Source organism: Desmodus rotundus, chromosome 5 (assembly GCF_022682495.2).
Source record: "Desmodus rotundus isolate HL8 chromosome 5, HLdesRot8A.1, whole genome shotgun sequence".
Classification (NCBI taxonomy): domain Eukaryota; kingdom Metazoa; phylum Chordata; class Mammalia; order Chiroptera; family Phyllostomidae; genus Desmodus; species Desmodus rotundus.
Window position 1 is genome coordinate 80891834 of NC_071391.1, and position 9011 is coordinate 80900844.

Consider the following 9011-nt stretch of genomic DNA (forward strand, 5'->3'; position numbering starts at 1 on the left):
CTGCAAAGCACTACATGATTGTTGGTTGTTGCTTCTTGACAAAACCTAGACCTTAGGTATTAAAGCATACATAGAATTCCTTTTATGTATGAACTGCAAGCTGATACTTGATTCTTTAACTTTTACATTCAGAATAGTTATTTTTAAAAAGCAAATGGAGGAGAGAACCAAGATGGAGGTGTAGGTAGACACACTGCGCCGCCTCGCACAACCAGAACTGACAGAAAATCGAACGGCAAGGAAGTCCGACACCAAGGAGATAAAAAATAAACATTCATCCAGACCGGTTGGAGGTGTGGAGACGGGCAGCCGGGGCAGACAGGACTTGCATGGCCGTGGCGGGACTGAGACTGGCGGAGTGTGGGACGAACGGGGCAGGCAGTCTGACCACTAGCAGACCCTGCGGCCCCACATTCGCACACGGATAAACCGAGAGGGCCGAACTCAGAGTGGTGGAGAGCGGGGCAGGCAGAGTGGTGGGTAGCACCCCGCGGCCCCACATTCGCGCATAGATAAACCTGGAGGAATGGCAGGGGAGCGAAGTAGACCGCGTAACCCAGGGCTACAGCTTGGGGAAATAAAGCCTCAAACCCTTGATTGAAAACACCCGTGGGGGTTGGGGCGGCAGCAGGAGAAACTCCCAGCCTCACAGGAGAGGTCCTTGGAGAGACCCACAGGGGCCTAGAGCGTGCATAAGCCCACCCACTTGGGAACCAGCACCAGAGGGGCCCAATTTGATTGTGGGTAGCTGAGGGAGTGACTGAAGTCCAGTGGGGAGTGGAGCGGGCACCATTGCTCCCTCTTGGCCCCTCCCCCACATACAGCATCACAGTGCAGCAACCAGCATTACCCCGCTCCGGGAAACACCTAAAGCTCCGCCCCTTTAAGTAACAGAAGCACCAAGACCAAAAAAATGGCCCAAATGACAGAACACTTCAAAGCTCCAGAAATAATTCAACTAAGCAGCGAACAGATAGCCAACCTATCAGATGCACAGTTGAAAACACTGGTAATCAAGAAGCTCACAGAATTGGTTGAACTTGGTCCAAAACTAGATGAGAAAATGGAGGCTATGCTAAGAGAGACAAAGGAAAATGTACAGGGAACCAATAGTGATGTGAAGGAAACTGGGACTCAAATCAACAGTGTGGACCAGAAGGAAGAAAGAAACATCCAACCAGAAAAGAATGAAGAAACAAGAATTTGGAAAAATGAGAGGCTTAGGAACCTCCAGGACATCTTGAAACGTTCCAACATCTGAATTATAGGGGTGCCAGAAGAAGAAGAAGAATGAAAAATTGAAAACTTATTTGAACAAATAATGAAGGAGAACTTCCCTAATCTGGCAAAGGAAATAGACTTCCAGGAAGTCCAGGAAGCTCAGAGAGTCCCAAAGAAGCTGGACCCAAGGAGGAACACACCAAGGCACATCATAATTACAGTACCTAAGGTGGAACAGAAGGAGAGAGTCTTAGAAGCAGCAAGAGAAAAGGACACAGTTACCTACAAAGGAGTTCCCGTAAGACTGTCAGCTGATTTCTCAAAAGAGACCTTACAGGCAAGAAGGAGCTGGAAAGAAGTATTCCAAATCATGAAAGGCAAGGACCTACATCCAAGATTACTGTATCCAGCAAAGCTATCATTTAGAAAGGAAGGGTAGATAAAGTGCTTCTCAGATAAGGTCAAGTTAAAGAAGTTCATCACCACCAAGCCCTTATTATATGAAATGTTAAAGGGATTTATCTAAGAAAAAGAAGATCAAAAATATGAACAGTAAAAATGACAGCAAACTCACAGTTATTAACAACCACACCTAAAACAAAAGCAAACTAAGCAAACAACTAGAACAGGAACAGAACCACAGAAATGGAGCTCACATGGAGGGTTATCAATAGGGGAGTGGGAGGGGGAGAGAGGGGGGAAGGTACAGAGAATAAGTAGCATAAATGATAGGTGAAAAATAGACAGGGGGAGGCTAAGAATAGTGTAGGAAATGTAGAAGCCAAAGAACTTATAAGTATGACCCATGGACATGAACTATAGGGGGGAATGTGGGAGGGAGGGGGTGGGTAGGATGAAGTGGAGTGAGGGGGGGAAATGGGACAACTGTAACAGCATAATCAATAAATATATTAAAAAGTTTTAAAAAGCAAATGGATAAATGGAGTAATTTGAACTCCAACTACCCCTCTGATGAATGTACTAAAAATGGAAGTGCTTTATTACCTTATGTTAGAGGAATATTCTTTTGATAACCACATAAATCCTCAAGAAGTGGTTATGGATTGAAAGTTGCTAGGCTATAATAATCATAAAAGGAAGCAAATACCAGAATACAGCTATGTATTTGATCTGGAAATAAGTCATTGCCTTATTATTGAGGGAAAAGGGAGTGATACTTCCAATAAAACTAGAAGAAGGGAAGTATCTCTTCCTGTAACAAAAATATAAATTGTTTACTTTTTAGAACAACATCAGTTCTTCTGAACCACACAATTCTTTTTAATGCTCCCAAACTGTTTTTTGGAAACCTGTTTTGAAAGGGATAACTACTCTACCAATGATTTGCGTACTCCCCACCCACTAAGTCCAGGCATACGTAAGAGTTGAAATATATTTCTTTAATCAAGCTCAAAAAAATGTTTTACACATTTCCTGACAGTCCAATGTAATTTTTTTGAAGTATGATCATTGAACACATCTTGCACAATAGATAATCTATTTTTTGAGCAGAAGTTAAAACACTCTGGGGAAAGTTTTAATAATTCCAGGAGGGTTCCATTTAATCTGTTACGGCGAGGTACATATTCTGGCTATTCGGTTTCAAGCTCTGTATTGTACAACCAAGTGCCAGTAAGATTCCCACATATACAGTGGTTTCAAGTGATGTAGCCTAGGGTCATATTTGAATTACAAAATCAAAAGTGATGCTCCTGTGGTCTTTTTAAAAGGTCCATTCTCTTATCCATTCAATATTCCAAATGCCTTCAGGAGTATCTGGCACATAATAGGTGGTTAATCAATATTGGTTGAATTTGTGAAATGAAGCTCCTATGAAAAGACTTTTTTCCTTTGCCAACCACTGTGCCCCAAAATGTTTCAGGGATAGAATAGCAGGGGCCTAGGAGGATAAAATCTTGTATTAGAGTTTTGGATTAAATAAGTATAATTATGTGAAATGAGTCTGCTAAACCAAAGAAAGAAAAGCAGGAAGGTTCTATAACAACAACAGCTTCTGAGGTTAAAGTGTTGGGTTATAACTCTTACCAGGATGATGAGGAGACAAACTTCCAAGTGCTTTTTAATTTTTATTACTTTTGCCAGATAGATGAACTCTCAAGGAAGACAAAATGACTGTTTCTTTTAAGAACTCTGCCAGAACTGACTAAACAAAGTTTTGATGTATGTAGCAGTGGAGTGTACATACTCTGGCCCGGCACCCACCTCTACCCCCTTCTTTGTACCTGTGTGTCCCAGGGTGCTCTGGCAACTGAGCGCACCTTTGTGGAATGAAGGCAGGCTTCCTTTATTGTAGAGGACAAGAAGAGGATGGCCTCAGGAAGGTGACTCTCCTGTTCTTCTCTTCCTCTATGAGGGATTAAAATGTTTCTCTAACTGTTGCACCAGTTCTTAGCCAATCAGCTGGTTGCATTTGTGCAGTAATCATGCACAGTCTTGGAGCTCTTTCATAGCCCCAGTGAAACCCCATCCTTTGAGGGGCAGAGCCTTATTTTGATATGGTTAATGTGCACACCTCAGAATACCCATCATCAAGCTCAGAATTTATGCCAAGTGGCAGGATAACAGGGCTTATCACAAGGCATTAGATTATGAAACCACCTGTTGGCGCTCATGTCTCCATTATTACACAACTTTTCTTATGCCCCAAGTCCAGTTTTGTGGACTTCCTACAGCCTTCCAAACCGAAAGTTATTTGGAGTGAAAGCAAAGGAAAAAGTAAACAGGAAATAAGTAAGCCAACATTCATCACCTAATGCAACTGCATAGAAAAGTTGAAAATATTTTAAGTGTTTTCAAAATGTTTGTAGATATCAAAGAGCCAAACCATCTGGGCAAAGCATTCCATTAGTCTTATTTTTTTTGTAGGGGCATTAATTTTGAACTGGAAAAAGCTTATCCCTGCCCAAGTTAACATACTTTGCACTTAACACCCCATTCAAAACTCCCAAGCATGTTAAGTTCTAATTAGTAATAAAACTTAGAAGTGCATGGCTATTAATATTTTTCTTTTAAATATTTGTCCATGAGGCTTGAAAAGGAGAGGAATTCTTCCTTATTCCTTGGAACTCACAAGTCCTGTCAAGATGCTAATTCCATCCTACCTCCTCTTTCTTGCCTCTCCCCCTTCATGTTTTTCCATTTCACATTCACCCAGCTCCTTCAAGCAGCCCTGATCTGATTCTCTGGGCGGTCTGCCTACACCCCTGCCCCCCTCCTTGCCACCTAACCCTACCCGTGTCTCTGTCTTCCCCTTTGTGTAGTGTAGTGTCTATTATGTCGTCCTTTCCAAGGTATCTTCTCCCTCCAACCAAATACTAACACTGAGTAATTAGCAGGAGAGAACTTATTAGTAAGATTCATTCGGACTTGAAAGAATTTTTCAATTTGGTCACTTGATAAGTGGGAGGAAATGAGGGTCTATGATTTTGAATAAGGAGGAGACATCCAGGATGATTAGCGTCAGTCCTTGAAAACTCAGGAGTCACCTGTAAGGTCCCATGTTGGGATGGGAATGAGACCATGCCCCATCTGGGGAAGGAGGATGGGAGGGTGGTAGCTGCTGCTATTCCATTCCAGCCAGTTGCCAAATATTGTAGGAAGGCAGGCCAGTATTTTCAGATTTTTTTTCAAGAAAAGTTAGGACCCAAATTTTCCTGTGAAATATGGTTGTTGCATGTTTGCAAGGACTTTTTAGTTTTTCCTTAATGTATGGGGTGAATAAAACAGCCAACTGCAGATAGAGTGAGCTGCCACCTTGCAACATCTGGTCTAGAGAATCCCTGAGAAGTGGCTCAGTTGAGTCCTAATTATTAGGACTTTCATTATACTCAGAAGCCTCTGAAATGTCAACATGGCTCTTTTTCAGTGAATTTGATTTTTAAGAAATGATTGATTCACCTGCTAAGGGATTCTCTGGGTTTAGGAGGCTGGCCAGATGGGTGCGCCTGTAGGTTGACCATGGGTTGGAGTAGATCACCAGGCCCATCTAGGCTGTCAGCCTGATTCTAAGGTGACCTCTAGGCTACACAGGTTTCTGATGGGTCTGTATTCTCTCTGGTCACCATGTGAAAAGGGCCAGGTGTGTCATCCAAGATTTCTCCAAGTCTTGCTTTAATAGACCTAAGAAACCTTTAATAAGCCTGGATTAAAAGTATCCTCCATTAGGATGATCAATCTGAAAACAAAGTAGACCATTTCACATTCCACAAGTGCAGCCCAAGCTCCCTCATCTGGAATGTGGTGTTCTTGTAACAAAGGACCCCTGCAGTCCCCTGCATACCTGGTGCAGTTTCATAACTGCATTTGCTTAGATTGACCCCTGGAGCACCCTCCTGCCCCTCTGGGCCTAATTCTTGATGCTCTTTACGACGTTTCTGGGAAGTCTCTGAACTCCCAGCAGGTGTTCAATGTCCCCTTTCTAGGTACCCCAGGATATAGTTCCATCTTAGCATTTACCATACTAGAGTGTACTGAGATTGGCTGTTGGTGTTTGTCTCTGCCACTAAGCCAGAAGCATGTTGTGTGTGTCACACTGTCCAGAGCCTGGTGCCTAACACAGTAGGCAGTCAATAGGCACTTGTACTAAACACAGGAAAACGGAGTGGGCACCTTCCTGCTAGGGGGTGAGCCATGTGAATGCTAAAAAGAAAAACACCCAAAAAAACAAATACAAATCCCCCAAAACAAAAAGAGTAATCATGTAAAGTTCTAAATATCCCAAACTCAGGAAGGAGTTATAGATAACATTACTTGTCCCTGGTTTGGACGTGTGGTTTTTTTGTTTGTTTGTTTTGTTTTTTGTCTTGGAAGCATTTGAATTTATTTCATAGTTACTTCCAGCTAAATTTTCTTTGTCTTTTACCCTATTCTGGAAGGGCAGAGACTTCTGATCTAAGATGTGTGACCTTGGAAGAGGAAATAATATGGAAGATAATATCCATTTATTCATTTAATGAATACTTATTGAATATCTACTAGGTGCTAGGGACTCAGGAAGAAATAAACAAAACAATAAAATCCTTGCTCTTAAAGTAATAGCTTACTTTTCAGGGCCAGTGAAGGAAATAGAAAATACTTGAAAATATGGGGTGTTTTAAGTGTTGCTAAATGCTTTGGAGAGCAGTAAAGCAGAGAGGAAGGATGTTGGTTTGCGCGGCAGAGAGTGAGGAGGTGCAGTTTTAAATGGGGTGGTCTCTGAGGTAGAAGGCGTTGCAGGGTAGACAGGGCCTGGGGAGCAATGGAAGCCCAGGGGCACTGGGAGAATAGTCAGAAAAGTCAATGAGTGGAGGAGGGAAACTTCCAGGTGGTGCAGGCCCTGTAGGCCACGGAAAGGACTTGGCTTTGCTCTTGTGGGATGGAAGCCTCTGGAGGGTTTTAAGAAAAGCAGTGTGATGTTCTGACTTATCATATGCACAGCTTTCTGAGCTAGGTATTCACATGAACTACCTCATTTAATCTTGTAAAGTACTCTGCAAGGTGTCTGATGTTATTTTGCAGGTAAAGACTACACGTTTTCCAGGGCCAAATGTGCAGTAAGTGAGGGAGCCAGAAGACAACCTCTCTCAGCCCTGACTTTGTCCTCTGTAAAATAGGAATGATACCTATAAACCCTATATCAGTTATTGTGAAAATCAAATGGTAAAAAAAGGGCCTAGGGAAGTGCTTGAGGAACTTAATAAATGTTTTCTTTGTCACAAGGTCATACACACGATAACGAAGTCAACACTAGATAGAACCCCTCCACCTTTAAAGAGCCTAAACAAGGCAGATTCATGAGCTTCATAGATTTCAGTTTCCTACTCTCTTCTCTCCCCCTACTATCTTTTGGTTCAGTGTCCTTATCTATATGTTGAGCCTATTGGACTTATCTCTAAGAACATGTCCACCGAGAAAGCTCTTCATTGGTTCTGCATTGTCCCCCTTTGACAACTACCCCTTTGACAACCAGTCAGGGTTGTGCACATTGGGGAGCATCATCAATCTCCAGCGGATTATCTGAGAGGTGTGACGATAGATTGGTCAGGTTAAATGGTAATGTCACAATCAAGTTTGTGTCCGTGGTTTTGCAGAAGGGCCATGGCTAAGTGCCCAAAAGAAGATCTCAGAGTTTTGGAAGATAGATGCAAAAGACAAAATGTCACTGCTTCCCAGCAATGCTGGAGTGATGCTGCCTCTTGAGTGTTATCCTTATTACTTTATAACTACCTTCTGACCTTTACTTTCTCTGACAGTTGTAGGTCTTTAAAAAAAGGATTCAAGAATATTACCATTATGCAGTTGCTTAGGAACAGGGCCTAAAATACACCTGGCTTTAATAGAAGAGCTAAAATGAGTTTCCATTCTTTGGCATTCTCTCTCTCTTTTCTCTGCTTTCTCCTTCCCCCACCTTTTCTTTGTACCAACCATCAATTGCAATAGAATTTCTCACTAATCCTTTCTGAACAGTTTGAAACCAAGATACTGAACTCTGAGAGAATTTTTCCCTCATGGGAAGTTTTAGCAACACTAACGTGGTGTTTTGAAACCTGATCCCTAGCCCACTTACATGTAGTATGTAAAGAATCTGTATTGTCAAGTCACTCACCACTCGCTTTCTGAGGAAGCTTTGGCCAGCACTCCTGAGAATGTTAGAAGGAGGAGACATTATGTGTTTCCTCATCAAGGCATGTTCTAGTACAGTTTTCCAAATAGGTACAAACATAATTTTCTGACCGGTAAAAATTTCTATTCACCACCCTAACCCCTGTTCCAGGATTCTCTGTTCCTTCTACTTCTTTTAACAATGCAGTGTTCAGTTCATCTCTTCCTTCCTAGTGCATATTGCAAACATAAGCCCTCATAACCTCATAAAAAGAAAAAAAAGCCCTGGCCAGTGTGGCTCTGTTGGTTGGAGCATCATCCCATAACTGAAAGGTTGCAGGTTTGATTCCCAGTCAGGGCACATACCTAGGTTGGTTGCTGGTTTGATCCCTGGTCTGGGCACGTACAGGAGGTAACTAATTGATGCTTCTTTCGCATTGATTTTTCTCTCCCTTTCTCTCTTTCTAAAAGCAATGAAAAAAAAATTGTCCTCACCTAAGGATAAAAAAAGAAACAGTGAAAAGGGAAAGCAGAATATATCCCATTTCTTTCATGTCTGCTGTTTGGTCTCTGCCAGGGGACATAAACTGATTTGCAGCAATGCCTCTGGCAGCAAAGGTCACACACTCTCTTATTTGTTCACGAATCCAGAAGTCCCAAGGCCAGGTCAGTGGACCAACCCCTACTGACTATTCAGATGTTTTGTGGAAGTTCAAGGACTCAGCTCTGCAAGGGGAGGGATGAGGATACTTGTGTTCAGATTAAGAACTGGTCAAGAAGTAGTTCCCATTGCCTGATATCGTCTCCAGGCTGTTTCCAGACTTACCTGATCAATAAGCCACCAAAATACTTGATGGCTTATTAAAATGAGTCATTCAAAGCCTGTCTGCTCAAGACTGATGTAGCAGGCCTGGTGTAGAACTTGGAAAGCAGCTTTCACAAGCACCCTGGGTGATTCTTAGTAGGCAAGTTTAGTAAACACACAAGCCTTGGGAACACACAGGGTAGAGTCCTGGAGCCTTAGGGTGGCAGACAAGGCTTCCAGTGACCTTGCTTCTTTCTTTTTCTTTCTTTTAAAGTATATTTTATTGATTATGTGATTACAGTTGTCCCGTTTTTTTTCTCCCCTTTATTCCCCTGTATGCTGCACTGCCCCTCCCACCAGCATCCCCAGCCCACTTAGTTCATGT